This window comes from Sorex fumeus, unplaced genomic scaffold (genome assembly GCF_029834395.1).
Source record: "Sorex fumeus unplaced genomic scaffold, SorFum_2.1 ptg000032l, whole genome shotgun sequence".
In the NCBI taxonomy this organism is placed as follows: domain Eukaryota; kingdom Metazoa; phylum Chordata; class Mammalia; order Eulipotyphla; family Soricidae; genus Sorex; species Sorex fumeus.
The window spans coordinates 6,008,618-6,030,558 of NW_026606089.1; the positions used below are offsets into that span (position 1 = coordinate 6,008,618).

The window sequence follows — 21,941 nt, forward strand, 5'->3', positions numbered from 1 at the left end:
CTTTTAGCCCATGGATGCTTTGATTGCTCAGATGTATTTCTTGCAGGCAGCAGAATGTTGGGTTCAGTTTTCTATTTCATCCTGCCGTCCTGTGCCTCTGAATTGGTGTATTTAGTCCATTGACATTGAGAGAGATCATTGTGATAGGGATATTTGCTATCTTTATGTCGAAATTTGGAGTACTTTTGGGGCTTGTCTTAGCTTAAAGTAGCCCTGTTAATTCTTAATGCAACAAAAATATGGAACACTTTACAAGTTGGCCTGTCATCTCTGTGTAAGGATCATGCTAATCTCTGTATCATTTCAATTTTAGTATATGTGTTGCCAAACTGAGTATAAGAGTTGATTTTTTTCCCTATTTTTCTCTTCTGATTTCTTTGAGTGTTGTCCTTACTCACTCCTATGGCAGACAGTGATTCCCAATCTAGGAAGGTATTTCAAAGCAGCTTGAAGTGATAAATTTAGAACATTAATGTCCCAGAAGGAAAAGTATGGTTTTTACAATATTATCTTTTACCATACCCAGGGCATCAGTTTTGCAAAATAATTCTTTTGGAAGATGGAGAATCAGTGTTGTTTAATGCTCTTCCCTGAAATCTTCATTAAGAAAATTAAACTGGAGCCCTTTGCTATTCTCACCTCGGTCCCGTGTACATCTCCAGAAAACGGTGGATTGCGTTGTCCGCACTTTGACTACCTTGAAAGTAAGTAGGATTTTTCTCCTGAAGGAAGAGGTGAGAAGCATATTGATGATTTCATTCCACTTTATTACAAGTTCAACTTGAAGGGAATGTGAGAGTCATGAGGCTCCTGTAAAGGACAGAAAAAGGGTCTCAATGTATTTTAATGGCCCAGACACATTAACAACACAGATGACTCAAAGTAACCTGTGTGCATCTTTGGGTGTATAGTGATTTTTATATCTACTCATAGTGATTCTCAGTCATTCCACATGGGCAAAACAGACCTGTAATTAATCTAGTTCTCTGAGCAGAATGGGCTTTCTTAGGTGATTGAACATGTGTGTAATATTTTATTACTAAGCACATACAACTGTTTGAATGATGTGTACTTTTCGATCAAAAATTAAGTCCAAATATCTCTGAAATGGCAGTCTCCTGATGCCGCACCTGGCTTTCCTCACTGGGGCCCCTTGGAGGGGGTGGGTTGAGTTTCCCTCACCACCCCGAGCAGAGACCTGGCAGCTGAAGACCTCTGCAACCAGCCATAGTTATGCTTAAGACCACTCTCACCACTCTTGAAGGAGCCTCATGCATGAAGGAACTGGCAGAGGAACCCAGGTGTGCGGGACCCGGGGCTGAGATATTCAAGACTGCTCGGACCAAGAATGGGCCTCCTCCATCCAGATCCCCCATCTTCCAGTAGCTAAGTGTTATACCCACAGACTGCCTCTGGAGCCATGTAATCCCATCAATGGCCAAGATGCAGATACTGGATCTTGTTGATAAGATAACAACTCATATTGTCCAGTTCTCTTTCTTGGAGAACATGGCAGGTTACCAAGCGTATCTTGCCTACATGGCAGAGACTGGCAAGCTACCCGTGGTGTGTTCTATATGCCAAAACCCAGTAACAATGAAGTATCTCATTTCCCTGACCGTGAAAAAACCTCCAATGTGGCACTTGCTAAAATCTCAGGGCTAGGACGAATGGAGATGTAACTGGTGCATGATACCAGTATTCCTCCCACCATGCCCCAAAACATGCCTTTGTGGCAGGGCATGCTCTTTTGTTCTCTGGGGCCATGGCATGCCAGAAAGCCACTCGTGGTGGGCAACTCATGGTCTTGGCTGGCAGGACGAATGGGCTAGTTTTACCCCTCACCCCCAATCCCACGAGACTGTAGTTGCCCTGTCACCCTAGCTCATACCTGGCTGTCCAATAATCTCTGAGGTGGTGGGCATCGTGCCGCCAGGGGGGAGAAAGGCAGAAGCGACAAATACCCTTTCCTACCTGAGGGAGAATGGTGCCGTAGCTTAATGCATAGTTCAGTCACATTTCTGCCCAAAGCCTCTGGGTTCCGAATTGGATCCATGTGCCTCTGGGGCTGTGGTCATGCTGGATAGCCTCTTGTGGGGGTCAAATCGTGATCTTGGTGGGGCAGAAAGAATGGCTCTATGGTCTACTTTTGGCATGCATCTCCCACCCAGAGCGGGTCCTCCAAATACCCTTTAGTTGGTGCTCTGGCCTCTATCTGAGCTGCCTTTCCCCCCAGCATGTGATGTAGGCGTCCAAGGCCTGGAGCAAACCTCCTAGTCCTTATCACTCTATTCTTGGGTATTAGTCTCTTATTCTGTTACTTTATATTCCACAGATGAGTACAATCTTTCGATGTCTGTCCATATCTTTCTGACTCATTTCACTTTCTATGTTCATCCACTTTATGCAAATTTCATGACTTCTTATTTTCTAACAGCTGCATAGTATTCCACTGTGTAGATGAAACAAAGTGTCATTAACAAGTCATCTGTTCTTGGGCACTAGGGTTTTTTTCCCAGATTTTGGCTATTGTGAACAGTGCAGCAATGAACATACAAGTGCATATGTCATTTCGGCTGTACTTTTTTGCCTCTCCAGGCTATATTCCCAGGAGTGATATTGCTGGGTCAAATGGGAGCTCAATTTCTAGTATTCGGAGAACCATTCATACTGTTTTCCAAAATGGCTGAACCTGTCCGCATTTCCACCAGCAGTGAAGGAGAGTCCCTTTTTCCCCACATCCACGGCAACACCGGTAGCTTTTGTTCTTTTGGATGTGGGTCAGTTTCAGTGGTGTGACGTGATATCTCTTTGTTTGTTGTACCTGCATTTCCCTGATGATTAGTGATGAAGACCATTTTTCATGTGCCTTTTGGCCATTCGGTATCTTCTTTGAGAAAGTTACTGTTCATTTCATCATCCCATTTTCTGATGGGGTTGCATGATTTCTTCTTGTAGAGTTCAACCAGAGCCTTGTATATTGTTGATATCAACCCCTTATTACATAGGCATTGGGTGAATATCCTTTCCCATTCTGTAGATTGTCTTTGTATTCTGGTCACTGTTTCCTTTGAGGTGCAGAAGCTACTTAATTTAAGATAGTCCCCTTTGTTCATCTCTGTTTTCACTTTTTTGGCCAGTGGCATGTTATCTTTGAAGATACCTTTAGCTTCAATGTCGTGGAGGGTTTTGCCCACCTTGTCTTCAATGTACCTGATGAATTCTGTTCTGATGTTGAGGTCTTTGACCCATTTTCATCTGATTTTTGTGCTTGCTGTTAGGTAGAGGTTTGAGCCCATTTTATTGCATGTCGCTGTCCAGTTTTTCCAGCACCGTTTGTTAAAGAAGTCTTTCTTGCTCCACTTCACATTTCTTGCTCCCTTATCAAAGATTAGATGAACATATATTTGAAGGTGTGTGTCAGTATATTCAATGATGTTCCATTGGTCGGCGGCTCTGCCTTTGTTCCAGTACCATGCTGTTTTAATTATTATCGCTTTGTAGTAGAGTTTGAGGTTGGGGAAGGTGAGGCCTCCCATCGTCTTTTTCCCAAGAATTGCTGTAGCTATTCGTGGGCGTTTGTTGTTCCATATGAATTTCAGGAGTGATTGATAAACTTCTTTGAAGCATATTATGGATATCTTTATAGGGATCACATTGAATTTGTACAATGCTTTGGGGAGTATTGTCATTTTGACAATGTTAATTCTCTCAATACATAAGCAGGAGATATGTTTCCATTTCTTCGTGTCCTCTTATTTTCTGTTGTATAGGTCCTTCACTTCCTTAGTTAAGGTGATTCTGAGATACTTGATTTTCTGAGGCATGATTGTGAGTGGGTTGCTTTCTTCATGTCACTTTCTTCTCTCTCATTATTTGCATATAGAAAAACCATAGACTTTTGGGTATTCATTTTATAGCCTGCATCTTTACCATATAAATCTATTGTTTCTAGGAGTTTTTTGGTAGAGGTTTTAGAATTCTCTAAATATAGTATCACATCTTCTGTGAATAGTGAGAGCCTGATTTCTACTTTTCCTACATGACTACCCTTAATATCTTTTTTATATAACTCCTATTGCAAGTACATCCAGTACTATATTCAACAGAAGTGCCAAAATGAATTTTTTTTCTTTTTGGGTCACACCCTGCGATGCTCAGGAGTTATTCCTGGTTCATGCGCTCAGGAATTACTCCTGGCGGTACTTGAGGGACCGTATGGGATGCTGGGAATCGAACTTAGTTTGGTTGCATGCAAGGCAAACGTCCTACCCCTGTGCTATTGCTCCAGCCCCCAAAATGAAATTTTACTAAACACTTTCTATCTGTAAATTTCTATGCTAAGAACAGTGGTATAAACGGTGATATCTGAGTAATTTACAAGTAGATTATGAAGACAGATAATATAAAGAATTTCTTTGTATGATTTTCCAAAATGTGTAGCTTTTATTAAATATGTTAAGAATGAACCGGAGGTCTTGATTATACCATGAAAATGATTTCCCTGTTAGAAGTTACCCTTCTAAAATGCAATAAAGTGACACATTTTGAAAATTTTGATTATCCGTTCATTAATTCAATGAATATTTGTTAGTCTGGGGTGCAGTGCCTCCAGGAAGCCAACCTGCACCCTCGAGGTGAGTGCATCTACAGTCTAATGGTGCCATCATGCTGCCTGATAACCCCAGATTTCCACTGTGCCTCTGGCTGGATCCCAACACCTCAGGACTAAGTTTCCCAAGAAATTAAACTCCCAAAAGATATGTGGGAGTCATGTTCACAAACCACCCCTGGCTCAGCTATACAAGCTAATGTATTGGTCTTGCTTAAGTGACCTATAAATAAATCTTGAAAGAGATCAAAAGTCACAGTTAACCTTGGACCTGCACACGGCAGAACATACTAGGGTAAATCGGAGGGAGGCAGGTTAGTTTGTTGCCCACGCAACCAGAACTCAGGGCAGCCACTTGCTCCCACAAACCAAAATCTCCACCATGCCCTAGTCTCATTACATCGTCTCAGGATGGATTTCACTGAAATATAACAGCTGAAATTTCGGATATGCGGGTTTTGTGACTGAAATCTCTAGGCTTTCTCTGAGTCAGGATGGGCAGCCCACCCTCACTGCCCTGTACTTATGGAAGCCGCAGCAGTCATGTCCATACCTCAAAGCAACTCCAGCCTTACCTTCCTGATAAAAATACTCAATTCCGGGGCTGAAGCGATAGCACAGTGGGTAGGATGTTTGCCTTACATGCGGCCGACCCGGGTTCGAATATCAGCATCCCATATGGTTCCCTGAGCTCCGCCAGGAGTAATTCCTGAGTGCAGAGCCAGGAATAACTCCCGAGCATCGCCGGATGTGACCCCCCCAATAAAAATACTAAATTCCTTGAACAAACATGATGACCTCTTAGTACCTGTATGAGAACAATAATGCACAAAATTAAAAGGAGAGAGAAAGAATTTAAAGAGCCTGCCATAGAGACAGGCTGGGGGTGGGGTAGGGTGTTGGGGGATGTTGTAGGGAACCAGGGACATTGGTGGTGGGAAATTTACACTAGTGGAGAGAAGCATGTTGGATCTTTGTATGAGTGGAAGCAAATTATGAATAGTTTGTAATGGTCTATCTCACAGATATTCAATAAAAATTTAAAAATATATATCCTTAATTGGTAGCTCAGACTACTGATAGAACTTTGAAAACCAGCATATCTATTTTTGTGTTCTCAGTAGGAAAAAGAAATGTTACTCACTTGTGTGCAAATAGCTTGAAAATGCTAAACCAAAAGATACATCAATGCTTGTCTCTGGCATGAATACTTTAATTGCAGGTATGTTATGTTTTACAATCAGTTCATGGACAAGAAGTCAAGAGAAGCAGTGGCAAAGAGCAACAATATTGAATGGATAATGTTTGAGGAGCTTGCAAGGGAGACTAAAGATTTGGCATGAGAAGAGGGAAAAAACCGAAGAGTTAAGTATTAATAAGTATCATGACAAAAATGCAAGGGAGGACATTTTTTGGCAATCGTCACACTCTGTTGTGCTTTTGGTGAGGATAAGTATTAGAAAGTATCTTTCCCATTTAGTGATAAAAAGGTAACTTTGATGGGTGCATTTAAAAAAATTACTTTAATAATTAGAATCACCAAGAGATACACAGTTACAAGGTTGCTCATAATTGAGTTTCAGTCATATAATGTTCTAGCACCCTTCCAGTAAAATGGGGGTGTTTTTGAAGGAATATCCCGGTGCGAAGACTAGGGCATCTGAATCTTAACACATTTCACCAAATATATGATCTGTACTCACATGATTTACACTGTCTCCCCTGATCTTTGATTTACATTTTCAAGCAATATTTCCTTGTGAAACTCACCAAAAGTGAGGGTCCCTATTTAAGATAAGTACATGTTTCTCTGACATTATATATTTTTTGGTTGCTGAGAGAGTCTTTAAAGCAATGCTCAGGAGGTGTGGGGGCCCCACAGGCAATTCTCAGAAAACGTGTCCATGGTGCTTGGTGTCCTCTGAGGCTATACAGTCTTTGATACTCTGGCAATCAGGTGCTGCTGGGAGTCAAATTGAGAGCATGTGAGACAATTTCCATAAGCACTACATTATCTCCTGCAGCCCTGGGTATTAGATTGATGTCAGCATTCTGAGGTCCTCCCTTTTGTCAGAAAGCAGAGACTTGTGCAGGAGAAATTGGAAGAGACCTTAGGGTTTAGCTAGGTTGACTGAGTAGACGGTGATACCATTAAGATTGGAACATAAAGTAAAAATAAAACAAGAGAAAGATCTAACAATTATAAACAGGGCTACAGTACTCAAAAAGTTTAGAAACAGTCACATTGGCAAGTAGTTTTAAAAAGCATCTAGGAGAGAATATAGCATTGTGAGTGAACGAATCTACTATATGGATTCATCTCATCCTTGAAATGGAAAAGGACAATGTGTTACAGTTACAAATTTACAAATAAGATATATACCATCGTATATTTCATCATATATTTCTGCTGTGTTCCTATGCTTTACCAAGTATTATTCTAATTTTTAAATTTACTTTAATCATTAAAAGAGTATTTCTCTATATTAATCTTTTTAATGAAATATTTCATTAAAAACGTTTTTTAAAAAATTTATTTAAAATGTTTTATTAAAATGTTATTTAAAAAGAAACATATGGGCCACATAGTTAGTGCAATTTGTAGAGGGTTTGTATGCAGCGAATCTGAGTTCAATCCCCAGAATCCTGAGACTTCCAGAAGTGACCTCTGCATACAGAGTCAAAAGTGAGCCTGGAGCACATCTGGGTGCGCTCCCTTCGCCACAAAAAAAGGAAGAAAAGAAAAACATATAACTGATACTTGAGTAACATAGAGGTTAAGGGTGCTAATTCCTATATAATTTTTGAAAGCCCCCAAAATTATTAGATAGTTTGCTATTGACCAAGAAGATGGTTTTTTTTTTTTGAAGATGGTTTTTTAATAGTATTTACTTACATTGTCTAAGTAGTGATATGTGTGGTATAGAAATCTGTGCATTGTGATACATTTTAAAAAATTATAATGCATTTTATAATGGACTTTATAATACATTTGTATTTTATAGTAATAAGTGATAAATTATATTTCTGCTTTTGTGGGGTATTTGGGCCATAGTATGTGGTGCTTGGGACTTCTGACTCTGTGCTCAAGGGTCATTCCTGGTGGAGCCAGCCATTAATTTGGGTTGACTGTGTGCATGGTAATTGCTTTAATCCCTATACTAAGTCTGGGTTCCAATCAAATAAATTATCTGCATATATTTTATACATTCATGGCATACTTTTTCTTAGATTCTTTGATATATCTAGGATATATTGATCATCTTTAGGAAAAGATATTGCCTGATTTTTAAATATTTGTAATTTGTGGGGAAATTTTAATTTCTCATTTTAATTTGTGCTCTTTGTCTACTAGTGAGCTTAAAAATTGCTCTTGTGTGGTACTACATGGAAAATAGTATGCTAAGTGAAATGAGTCAGAAAGAGAGGGACAGACATAGAAAGTTTGCATTCATCTGGGTAACATAAAGTAACAAAATAAGAGACTAACAACCAAGAACAGCTGTGATAAATATCAGGTTGTTCACTCCATGGCTTAGAGGCCAACTGCATTCTCTAGGGGTAAAGGCAGCGCAGATAGAGAAGGGAGCACCCAATAAATGGTGCTGGGAAGATCTGCCCAGGAAGGGAGATGCCTGCTGAAAGTAGTCTAAGGACCGAACAGGATTGCCACCCAATGTCTCTTCTGCAGACCACAGCACCCAAAGGGAGAGACAGAACAAAAGGGAGTGCCCTACCAAAGAGGCAGGGTGGGATGGGGGGGTTGGGAGGGATACTGGGATTGTTTGGAGTGGAGAATGGGCACTGGTGCTGGGATGGGTACCCGATCATTGTATTACTGAAACCCAAGCACAACAACTTGTAAGTCTACAGCTGTACCTCATGGTGTTTCACTAATGAAACAAAAAAAAATTTAAAAAAGGAAATTGCTCTTGTGTTTACTAGTCATTTACACTTCTTTCAATACAGATTATATGATCATGGTTTATGCTTATTTTTTCTATACAAGTTTACTAGCTAAATACTGATTTATTTCACAGCACTGATTTATTAAAAACATTCATACTTTGACTATCATATTAATTGCCAGAATTTGTTGGTTTTACTTGTTTTTTGATCATGTAATTTGAATTTTAAATTTTTCTTTCAGATTCTAAAATTTTGACACAAATGAGCATATGTTTTTCTTTATCTTCTACAGTTTGGGCTGGAGCGATAGCACAGCGGGTAGGGCGTTCGCCTTACAAGCGGCCAACATGGCCGACCCGAGTTCGATTCCTCCACCCCTCTCGGAGAGCCCGGCAAGCTACCGAGAGTATTCGATATGCCAGACACAGTAACAACAAAGTCTCCAATGGAGACGTTACTGGGCCCGCTCGAGCAAATCGACGATCAACGGGAGGGCCTTTACCTTTTAGGGCCTTTACCTACAGTTTTAAACTGAGAACAACTGTTTGTTTTGTACAAATAAGATACCTGTGCATTTACAAGCAGTAGGGCGTTCGCCTTACAAGCGGCCAACATAGCCGACCTGAGTTCGATTCCCCCGCCCCGCTTGGAGAGCCCGGCAAGCTACTGAGAGTATTCGATACGCCAAACACAGTCACAACATAGTCTCCAATGGAGACGTTATTGGGCCCGCTCGAGCAAATCGACGGTCAACGGGAGGGCATTTACCTTTACCTTTACCTTTATGTTTACATTTTAACACATCTCGATTCATCTACAACTTATCATAGTAAGTGTTGTCATATTGAAAGAAACCACCATTTTTTTTTCAATCATATCACTGTAGCACTATGCTCCCGCATGCATCAATTTGCTCAAGCGGGAACCAGTAACATCTTACAAGAAATTGTGAGACTTGCTGCCACTGGTTTTGGCCTATCGAATACGTCATGGCTAGCTTGCCAGGCTCTTGCTATGTGGACGAGATACTCTGGGTAGCTTGCTGGGCAGAGGAATCGGAATCAGGGTTGGCCTCCTGCAAGGCAAATGCCCTACCCGCTGTGCTGTAAACCTTATCTAAAATATACTAGTACTACCAAATGTTGTTTCTTTAACAGTGCAATATAAACGATTATTTCGTAATTTTCTTGATGTGTTAATGAAATAGCTAAGCTCTTGAGTATAATGGGAGTATTTTTCTAACACAAGAGTCTGACGAAGGTGAAACTGTTATAACTGTCTTGTAGGATTCCATCTCCCTAGCCTGCTTCATTCTACCTCTCTCTCTATCCAATCCGGTCTTCTTCTTGGGAATCTGACCTCATGATTGGCTAGCCTCTACCTTTCAACTGCCTACTTTATGACATCATTCTCCCACCCATCCAACTACCAACTTGTAGAATCTAGGGTGCCCATGCAATTGTTTGTAAACAAATTTGAATCATTATGGCAAGTGACCAGTGACCAATGACCAATCACCAGTGAGCAGTCGTCTGTACTGGACACTTGTGGTCTTAAGCCGCTTCAGTGTTCAGACATACTCTCGTACCGTCTCCTCTTCTCGTCTACCTTTCATCAGTATTTCCTCTTCTCTGACCATGGCACGTAAAGAATAATACATTTCAACGCTTTTTATTAGATATATCATCCCTAAACTTAGCAGTCAAGTAAAAACAACATGTAGTAATGAAAGAAAGTATTCAAGTAGAATTTTATAAGCCTCATTTTAGCTTGACTTGGACATTTGCTGTGTGATTTTTGACATTGGCTTTCGTTCTGTCATATACAAAGTGCTTTTCCTCATTGATTACATTATATTTTAGAAATGTTTACAAGCTCAAATACACATATATATGTATGAGTGTTGATTCTCTGTGTTTCTTTTTGTTTTTAATAGAGAATTTTACATGATATCCATTGAAAAAATATAAATCAGAGACAGTATTTTGACAGAAACAGAAAATGTAGATGCTGTGGAAAACTGTTAATATATACTAGCATGTTTTCTCTGTAATGGTCTCTCCATTTGTATTTATACTTCAGTATTTTAAATATAGTGCTATTACACAGTAATAATCCTTTATCTTTGAGTTTTCCAATTAAACCAGGTAATAAGAAAATATGGGGCATGGGGAGAGTGTGGAGTGCTGAGCGGTAGAGAGGCAAGCCCTCAAAGGTAAGAAAGTTTTGGATCACTTTCTTCAAACATTGACCAATAGAACCAAGACGATATGTGGGAGAATAAAATAGGAAAGAAAGAAAGAAAGAATATGGACGACGATTATCAAGGACGGGGAAAACGTTTGGACAGAATGTTGAAGAGAACCAAAGATTTAAAATCAAAAAAGAAAGAATATATATTAAATATGCTGAGATAAATACACTGAGAACAAGTCAAAGCAATTTACTTCAAAAAATGCCAGGACTAGAAAGTATACTATGCCTTGATTAGGGTACCAGTAGGAAAAGCAGTTTATCAGAAAGCCATCCTTGCTGGCTTTTTTCCTTATTATCTCTTACAACACAGTACTTGGTACTTGACAATTTGGAATATAAACAGCTTTAGAGATGATGCTTCCCATATATAGCTAATAGTGGTTATCTAGGGGGGTTGAAGAAAATAAATCTTCAATGTTTTTATTACATTCTGGTTTTTAAGTACACGTACTGGCAGCCTGTTAAAATTTTTAAAAAATGGTTTATTCTAACTTGAATCAGGAGAATTGTTGATTCATTTGTGTGGTAAGTAGGTTCCAGGTTAAAGCTGCTTGTCATCTTTACAAATGTTATTTCATGAGATTTTTTCTTCCTACTATGAGAGTATTTTGATAATAGTCAACTTCTGTTTTTAGATCCTAAGAGGACATAGAAAAATCAAGTCTCACATGTCTAATTACACATTTTTGTCATATTTGTGAATTCTGAGTTTTCCTACATTAAAGATATTTTATTGAATTTTGGTGCTCATTTATTAAACATTGAGAAGAACTTTTTCCTGACTGATAAAGATAATTCTAATCTAGGTGTTGAAAGTAAATTTGTAATATTTTATGATCACTTTTTAAATGGTCTTTTGTGTTTCTTGTGTGATAAAGTGAAATCCTATGCCATTTTAACAAGTGTTGTTTGCTGGTTAATATTCAAAGGTATTGATGAGAATAATTTTTTTTGTACTTATGAAGTTTTTTTCTGTATTTTCCTCATTTAAAACATTTCTTGACTAAGAAATTAAATCACGTTTATTCCTATTTTCTTTTTGTTATGTAGTTACTGGTAAATCTTTTCTGTTTGATGGACTGGTACAGTGTGCACTCAAAAATCACCTTCTATTCCATTTTTTGGCTAGCATATTTTTTTAAAATAGAATATACTTTTCATATTGTATATGTGGAACAATTTATTAATAACCTTATTGGACTGTTTTATTTGGTTTTGTTTGAAACCACATCCACTGTTATTCAGGGCTTACTCTTGGGTCTGCTCTCAATAAATTACTGTACTATGCTGCTTGCTACAGATCCCAGATTTCATTGATATCTATACACTTCTTTTTCAGTTCTGTGATACATATTTTTCATTATGTTTTCTTTATACTTCCTCCTATGTAAACCATATGAAATGTAAAAATTATATTCATGTATGCATTATTATTCTTAGAGTTATTAGTAACTACATTTTAAAAAACAACTTAAGTCACAGAGTTTCAATAAAGTTTTCCTTCCAAAAACATTTCTTGGGAAAAACCCAAGTAGTCAATTTATATGACAGTTCATCAAGACACAGAAATTTTCAGCACTTCTCTTGTTTAAAAGTATAGTGATACACAATATCTCTATCTCACATTATTTTTATTTCTGATAGTTTGACACAAAATATATGTCAAAATCATAGATAAATGTAAGTTATTTAAATACTGTTTTGATTATTTAAAATTACATTATAGAATTACTAGAATTTCATAAATTTTAGGACTATGCAGAATCAACGTTCATGTATCATATTACACTCACTACTGAAAGGCCTACTCTGTCATTCACCATTGTTCAGTTTTTACACTTTGATTACACCTTTCCATCTGGTAATGAAATAGTCTCATGGTTCTAAAGTTTGTTTTTATTGCTTTGAGAAGATCAAAACTATGCAATTTTCAACATTGGATGAAACTAGAGGATATCATGCATGTAAAGTTAGCCTTAAGGAAAGGAACAGATACAGAGAGATTTTTCTCATATGTGGGATGTAAAGACACACAGCAAGGTAGCAACAAAGGTTCAAGGCCAATGTAAGGGGAGAACTGATCCACACAATTGAGTCAGGGGATTGGGAAGGAGGGATTCTGGGGGTTTGGGGGAGAGGGAGGGTTTATTTTTTGAGAGAATTAGGAGTGTCATGTTGGAATTATGTGTATGAGAAACCATTATTAATTGAATTATAAATCATAGAATATAAATAATGTTTTAGACGTTTGTCTGTCTCATTTTATCCTTTTAATTTGTTTTCTCCATAAACCACATATGCATGAACTTGTATGATGCCTATCTTTCTCTGCCTGGTTTATGTCACTAAATATAATATCCTCATGTGATCCAATTTTATACAGATAATAAGATTTCACTTCATACAGCTGAGTAGTATTCCATTGATTTACTCCCTTTCATTTTCAAAATTTTTGGTTTAAAGGATAGAAATATTGGTTTAAACAATGCTCTGGTGGTTTAAAATTTTTAGTTTAGTGAAGCAAAATAGATTTTACTGAAAAACACTTAGAAACTTGTTAAACCGGTGTAGGGTGGAATGGAATATATGTTCAAGAGAGAACACTCGTTTAACAAAGCAAGCAAAGAGAGACATAGAGAAAGGAAGCACGGTATTTCTTCAAGGGAGAACATAAGCTTGAGGACCAAGCCCACTCTGGTAGTTTAGGAATAAGAACTTGGAGTGGTATGAAAGTAACTTGTGCACTTTAGGGGATAACCTGAGTGAAACTATTAGAAGTACTTCAGGAGCATGATAAACTGGAGTCTGCACTTGGAGTGAGGACGTTAGAGAGTTCTTGGGGAGATCCGGACTATTGAGAACAGTAATATTATAACATTAATGATAGTATCTTACGGTGGGATTCCAAAAATATCTTTCACAGTGGCGTCAGAAATGATAACATTCTTAGGTATTTGGATTTCCTGTGGAAACAACGGGAAAGCAGAGTGTATGCTCTGGATGCCTCCAACTGAAACAAGGTCAACAAATCATGAATGAAAAATTACAAGTTAGATGGATCATGGATTCTGATCCCAGTGGAAGGCTAGCTTTCGGGTGAACAATTTCTACTGATGGCCTGATGTAGATTCTGATCCTGAGATACGTAACAGAAAGGAGGTAGTGACAGGTATTCTCAGAATTGAAGCCTCTGAGACAGAATTCGTTCATGCCAACTTATAGGTTATCAATGTTTGCTCATGGCTGCTACTATTATAACATTCAATGGTTTTGTGGTTTCAATTTACTGTGTCAATGTAAAGATGAAGTTTCTAAATCGAAGGTAAAAATCTGAGGCACTCAAGATGATGAATTATGGGGATGCAGGGGGCGGAGCTTGATTTACAGTACAGCAGGTAGAGCATTTGCCTTGCACACGGCCTACCCAGGTTAGATTCCCAGCATCCTGTATGGTCCCCCCAAGCACCGTGAGGTGTAATTCCTGAGTGCAGAACCAGGAGTAAACCCTGTGCATCGCCAGGTGTGACCCAAAAACACACACAAAAAAAGATGATGACTTGCCTTTAGATATTTTGAAGTCAAATAGAAACAGCCAGAAAGTTCCCCAGAAAAGAGTTCACCTGGATCGAAAACATCAGCACCTCTAGCATGAGAGCATACAGAAAATAAGGTTTCCATTTTATGCCAAGTTAAATCAAGCCAGACATGATCTTGGAAACTTTTTCCAAGGAAAACATGGCTATAGGAAGGATAAGGTGACAACAGAGTCTTAGAGGTCAAATATAGAAGAGAAGCGAGGGTCAAAATGTAGGAGGTACATTGGCGACCAGGAATATTTAGAAAAGCATTTTTTAAAAAAGAAAATGCAATGAGACATCAATTAAGAACTTATTAAATGTTAAAGAACAGGGATATAACTCAGTGAAAGAGCATTGGCCTTCCATTGTATGATGATCTGGGATTGATCCTTAGCATTGCAAACAGCATTATTTTTTAATTTTTAATTTCTTTCTTTCTTGCTTGCTTGCTTGCTTGCTTTTTTGTTTTTTGGGTCGCACCTGGCTATGTATAGGGGTATTTTTAATTTTTAAAAAACTCATAAATTTACCTTTGTACCTGTCGTTTAAAAGGAAATCTAAAATATTTTAGAGTAAATATATGTGAAGAAGAATAAAATTCACAGGAACTATTTAGCGTTCTTAATGATACAGCAGTCAGAATTTTGAGGTTAATTGTATGGGTATTGCATAAATAATTTTTCCCCATTATGTGGGCTCTCTTTTTATCATGGTCACCATTTTTTCTGAGTTGCAGAAACTTCTTAGTTTAATGTAGTCTCATTTGTTTATCTTCACTTCCTCTTCCTTGGTCATTGGTGTTTCATTCTAGAAGTTTCCCTTAGCTTTAATGTCATGCAGGGATCTTCCCACATTTTTCTCCATATATCTTAAGAATTCAGGTATGATATTGAGTTCTTTAATACATTTGATCTGACTTTGTGCCTGGCACTATAAAGAGGTCTGAGTTCATTTTTTTTTGCAGGTTGCTGTCCAGTTTTCCGAGCACCAGTTGCTGAAGAGACTTCCTAGCTCAATTTCATATTTCTTGAGCCTTTATGAAGGTAAGGTAAAGGTAAAGGCCCTCCCATTGTTCGTCGATTTGCTCGAGCGGGCCCAGGAACGTCTCCATTGGAGACTTTGTTGTTACTGTATTTGGCATATGGAATACATCATGGGGAGCTTGCCAGACTGTGCCATGCGGGCGAGATACTCTCGGTAGCTTGCCAGGTTCTCCGAGAGGGGCAGAGGAATCGAACTCGGGTCGGCCATGTTGGCTGCAATTTGCTTGAGCGGGCCCAGTAACGTCTCTATCATGAGACTTGTTACTGTGTTTGGTATATCAAATACATCTAATGGGCTGGAGCTATAGCACAGCGAGTAGGTCGTTTGCCTTGCACGTAGCCAACATGTCCGATGCGAGTTCGATTTCTCCGTCCCTCTTGGAGAGCCTGGCAAGCTTAGAGAGTATCTAGCCCTCACGGCAGAGGCTGGCAAGCTACCTGTGATGTATTTGAGCCTTTATGAAAGATTAGGTAATAATAATCTGAGGGTCAGCATCAGGATATTTAACTATATTCCATTGATCTGAGGCCTGTCTTTATCTGAATATCATGGTATTTTGATTACTACAACTTTGTAGTTGGATTTGAAGTTGGGGAAGGTGTTCCCTTCTTCTTTTTACCAAAGATTGCTTTAGCTCTTCATGGGAGTTTATTGTTGTGTATGACTTTCAAGAGTGTTTAATCTATTTATTTGAAAAATGTTATGGGTATCCTTATAGAATGTGCATTAAATCTTTATAGAGCGTTGGGGTGTATTGCCATTTTGACAGTGTTAAACCTCTCAATCCATGAGCATGGGATGTGATTCCATTTCCTCATATACTCTCTTATTTCGTAAAGTAGAGCTTTGTAGGTTTTTTTTTTTCTTTTGGTATAGATCCTTAACATTTTTAGTTGATTCTAATATACTCGATTTTCTGAGGTATTATTGTGAATGGGATTGTTTTTCTCTATCTCTTTTTTCTCTTTCATTATTAATATATGGGAAAGCCATGGCGTACCAGATATTGATTTTTTAATATGCTACTTTACTAAACAAATCTATAGTTCCCAGGAGCTTTTTTGTAGATTTTTTGGGATTTTCTAAGTATAGTATCATGTCATCTCCAAATAGTAAAAGCTTGAGTTCTTCCTTTTTTATCTGGATGTCCTTGATATCTTTTTTTTTACCGAAATCATATGGCAAATACTTCAAGTACTATGTTGAAGAGGAGTGTTGAGATTGGGTAACTTGTTTTGTGCCTGATTGTATTTTGGAATTCTAGTTCATTGATTTCTGCTCCAAGCCTTCAGTTTTTCCCCGTTGAGAATAATGCTTATTGTGGGTTTGTGATAATTTGCTTTGACTATATTGAGGAAAGTACTTTCAACTCCCATTTTGTTGAGAGTTTTTCATCATGAATGGGTACTGGATCTCATCAAATGATTTATCTACATATATTGATATGATTATATGACTTTTATCTTTATTTTATTGAGATGGTGTATTCTGTTGATTGACTAGAGAATGTTAAGCCATCCTTGCATCCCCAAGATAAACCTACTTGGTCATAGTGTGTGATCTTTTGTTGAGTTTCTGGATTCTCTTTGCTGATATTTTCTTGAGAATCTGTGTATCTGTATTCATCAAGGAAATAAGTTTGTAATTTTCTTTTTTTGTGGTGTCTCTGTCTAATTTGAGTATTAGGGTGATCTTTGCCTCATAGAAACTATTTGGGAGTATTTATGATTCTTCAATTTCCTGGAAAATCTTGAAAAATGTTCGCAGCATTTCGTCTTTAAAGGTTTGAAATATTTCACTATTGAATCCATCCATCTGGGCCAGGGATTCTGTTTGGGGGGATACTTTTGATCATCATTTCAATTTCCTTGGAAGTGATAGGTTCAAGTATTCCAAATCTTCTTGGTTCAGCCTTGGGAGGTAATTGGAATCCAAAAATTTATCAATTTATATAAGATTCTCTCATTTCCTGCTGTAAAGATTCTCAATATAATCTCTGATGATCCTATGGATTTCTGTAGTTTCTATTAGGATATGCCCCTTTGCATTTCTGATTTGACTTATTGGAATTCTTTCTCTTTGTTTCTTTGAGAGGCTTCTCATGGTTTATTGATCTTATTTATTTTCTCAATGAACCAGCTTTTGCTCTTATTGGTCTTTTGGATTGTATTTTTGGATTCTAGCTCATTGATATCTGGTACAAGTTTTATTATTTCCTTCTTCCAGCCTAGTTTGGACTACTTTTGTTGGTCATTTTCCCAAATCTTGAGCTCTAATTCATTCAAGCAGGCCCATTCTTTCTTCCTGATGAATTCTGGTAGAGCTATACTCTTTCCTCTTAACACTGCTTTTGCTGTGTCCCACAAGTTCTAGTAGCTCGTGTCCTCATTCTCATTTGTTTATGGAAACTTTTTATTTCCTCTTTGATTTCTTCCCTAAGCCATCGGTTGTTCATTACTTCCCTTAAAGAAAATATTTCCTTGCTGAGCTTCAGTCTGTTTGATCTATCGAGAAGTGACAAAGAAGTGTTGAAATCTCCTACTAGTATTGTGTTGCTATCAATGTTTTTCTATAAGTCTATTAGAAGTTATTTTTAAGTATTTTGCTGGTCTGTCATTAGGAGCACCTACAGTGAGGAGGGTGAGTTCTTTCTGATGTACAGATCCCATGATCATGAAGAAATGACCTTCACTGTCTCTTATAACCTATAGCCTGAAGTCCATATGGTCTGATACTAGTATGTCCACTCCAGCTTTGTGGAGGTGTTCTTTTCTTTCTTGAAGAATTGTTTTCTAGCCTTTGACTTTGAGCCCATGGTTGCTTTGATTGTTCAGAAGTGTTTCTTCAGGCAGCAGAATGTTGGGTTCAGTTTTCTAATTCATCTTCCCTTTCTGTGCCTTTGAATTGGCACATTTAGTCCACTGACATTGAGGAGATTGTTGTGATGGGGATTTGTGCTATCTTTATGTAGAATTTTTGTACTTGTGTGGATTTTCTTAGCTTAAAGTCGCCCTGTTAATTCTTCTTGCAACAAAAACATGGATCACTTTACAAGTTTGCATGTCATCTCTGTGCAAGGACCATGCTAATCTCTGTATCATTTCAATTTTAGTATATATGTTACAAAACATAGTATGAGTTAATTTTTCCATATTTTTCTCTACTTATTACTTTGAGTGTTGTCCTTACACACTCCTATGTCAGACAGTGATTCCAAATCAAGGAATGTATTTCAAAGCAGCTTGAATAGTTAGATTTAGAACTTTAATGTCCTAGAAAGAAAAATATGGTTTTTACCATATTATCTTTTACCATACCCAAGGCATCAGTTTTACAAAATAATTCTTTTGGAAGATGGTATATGAGTCTTCTTTAATGCCCTTCCCTGAAACCTTCATTAAAACCATTAAACTAGAGCCTTTTGCTGTTGTCACCTCAGTCCCGTGTACATCTCCAGGAAAAGGTGGATGGTGTTGTCTGCAATTTGACCACCTTGAATGTAAGTAGGATTTTTCTCCTGAAGGAAGAGGTGAGGAGAATATTGATGATTTCATTCCACCTTATTACAAGTACAACTTGAATGGAAGGTGAGACTCATGAGGTTCCTGTAAAGGACAGATAAAGGGGTCTCAGTGAAGTTTAATGGCCAACACACATTAACAACACAGATGTATCAAAGTAGCCTGTGTGCATCTTTGTGTATAGTGAGTTTCATATCTACTGAGAGTGATTCTCAGTCATGACACACAGGCAAAACAGCCCTGTATTTAAAAATCTAGTTCTCTAAGCAGAGTGGGGTCTCTGAGGTGATTGAAAAGTGTATAGTAATTTATTACTAAGCACATAAGTACTTTTAGATCTAAAATTAATTCCAAATATGTCTAAAACGACAGGCTCCTGACCCCGCACCTGGCTTTCCTTACCGGGGCCCCTTGGACGGGGAGGGGTGAATTTCCCTCACTGCCCTGAGTAGAGCCCCGACAGCTGAAGACCTCTGCAACCAGCCATAGGTACGCTTAAGACCACTCTGCCCAATCTTGAAGGAGACTCATGCATGAAGGAAGTGGAAGCAGAACCTGTGTAAACACACAAAAAATAAAAGGCTGGCGGTCAGGCCGTTTCCCCACTCCACGGAGGTCGATGGCGATGGTCAGGAGATGGAAGGAAACGGGGGTCAGGCTCCTTGGTCGTGAAGCAGCAGGTTATTACATGGAAGAGATGTATGTCATAGAGGCCTCAGGAATCCTCAAGCACATGCTGGCACTGAGATCCAGGAAGATCCCCTTATATAGATCATAGAACCTCTAAAAGGGGCATTACAGTGATGTCATCAAAAGGAGTTACAGAAAGAACATTGAGGCAGCAAACCATATATTGTTTCTTTACATCCACATTGTTTCCTTACATCAGTAGGCCAGTAGTAATACTGGCCTCAGGAAAGAAGATACAAAGCCAAACTGAAACCTTCCAGAAGCACTTTCACAAGCTGCAACCACCTTGATTTGCATCCCAAAGACCAGCCTGGCTAGAGCTGGGAATCTACATCCCAAAGATCAGTCCTGGCTAGCACCTGATATCTGCAGATCTAAGACCAGCTAGGTTTCTGAAAGAAAAGGAAAACTGTCTCAGTATACTGAAATCATTTACTGAAGGTGTAAGGGACAGGCCCAAAATGGACTACCACCAGAATTAATTTAGCTTAGCTTAATAGGAACCTGCATTGCAAAATAACTTGTTTTTCAAGAAACAGGTCTAGATAAGCTTTTTCAGATCCGCTTTATAGGAGCCTGCACTGCAAAATAACTGGTTTTTCTGCCCCTGAGCAAGGAATTCAGATACAGGTACTGGAAGGGTGGGGGTCAGACCAGATAACCGGATGTCTCTCACAAGATCCATGTTGCAAGACCCAGGACTGCCTTAAAAACCTGTCAGTTCCTAGGCACCAACCCAAAATGCTGATCTTTAAACTATAGGCTAAGAAGTGATTTACCCTTAATTGGATTGGTTAAGAAAGCATATGTTGTTACAAATCTATTGGCTATGAAATGCGCAGGCTTTGCTGTAACGGCCAGTGAAGGCCTATATAAGATACCCTTTGAAGAAGTTCGGGGTCTTGCCTCACCTAACTGACCTGCGTATCTGTGTAGGCGGCTTGACCCTGGCTAGCCAGTCTTACAATAAACCTTGCTTGATGTTTGCAGTCTCTGGAGTCTCTTTGTCTTTAAAGGGAGATCACGATCTGCGCCCTAACAAAGGCAGTTTGAAGGGGAGAAAGTTTCATCCAAGCTAGTCAGGACACACAGGAAAACAGCTTATAGGAGGTCTTTCTCCTCTCCTTGTCCAACCAACATATAAGCATATATAATATTAATCATTTTGTATGGACACAGTAAGAAATACTTTGAGCTTGTAGAATTGCTCTCCTAGGGTCATCTCGATCTCAGACTGCAGTGCTCAGGCAAGATATCTTTCCTATTCCTAGCAGCAGGGCCCTAGTGTTGTCGTTACTTTTGGATCATGACATCATTTGCCTATGATCAACCTCTTAACTTATAGTTAAGAATCGTGGCACCTTGGCCTGGCCCATCGCGATGCCAGGTTAGCCCATAACTTACCGGCTTGCCCTGGTAACATCCAGTCCCACGTCGGGACCCTGCCCTTGGGGTGCTAGGAAGTGAGGGCAACTGAGGCTTAAGTTGAGAAGACAGAAGCCCAGGAGTGAATAATATTCAAAGCCAATCAATTCCTAAGTTACAAAGCATATTAATTAATTGTCTTCCTGTATCTATACAAAAGAACATTGCATTAAGTTAAACTGCTCAAAAGACATAAGGAGAGGAGGAAGGCAATAACTTTCAGTACAGCTTCAGTGTCTAAGAAGGATGAGACCTTACAAATTGGTTGGGGCAGAGAGCATAGAAGTGGTTACAGACAGACAAAGTAATGGAAGTGACTCGGGAGCACTGTGATGGGTGCAATTGGATAAACCTAAGCCCCGTGTACTTCAACAGAACCCAGGTGTGCGGGACAGGGGGATGTGATCTCCAAGGCTGCTAAGATCAAGACTGGGCCCCCTCCATCCAGATCCCCGATCTTCTAGTAGCTAAGTGTTACAACCAGGAACAGCCCCTGGAGCCATGTAATCCCAACAATGGCCAAGATCCAGAGATTGGATATTGTTGATAAGATAACAACTCTTATTGTCCAGTTCTCACTCTCAGAGAACCTGGTAGGCTTCTGTGAGTATCTTGCCCACATGGCAGAGTCTGTGCTTCTGGTCACTGTTTCTTTTGAAGTACAGAAGCTACTTAATTTAAGATAGTCCCCTTTGTTTATCTCTGTTTCCAGTTGCTTTGCAAGTGGAGTGTTATTTTTGAAGATACCTTTAACTTCAATGTCCTGGAGGGATTTGCCTACCTTGTCTTCAATGTACCTGAGGGATTCTGGTCTGATTTTGAGGTCTTTGACCCATTTTTATCTGACTTTTGTGCATGGTGTTAGGTAGAGGTCTGAGCCATTTTTTTTTTTTTGCATGTAGCTGT

General features: G+C 38.8%; 2 pseudogenes; both read right to left on the minus strand.

Annotated features, from left to right (window-relative positions):
• Positions 1 to 233: 233 nt before the first annotated feature.
• On the minus strand, positions 234 to 330 carry LOC130025802 (uncharacterized; annotated as a pseudogene).
• Positions 331 to 18,431: 18,101 nt separating this feature from the next.
• LOC130025849 (uncharacterized) lies at positions 18,432 to 18,530 on the minus strand (annotated as a pseudogene).
• Positions 18,531 to 21,941: the final 3,411 nt, after the last annotated feature.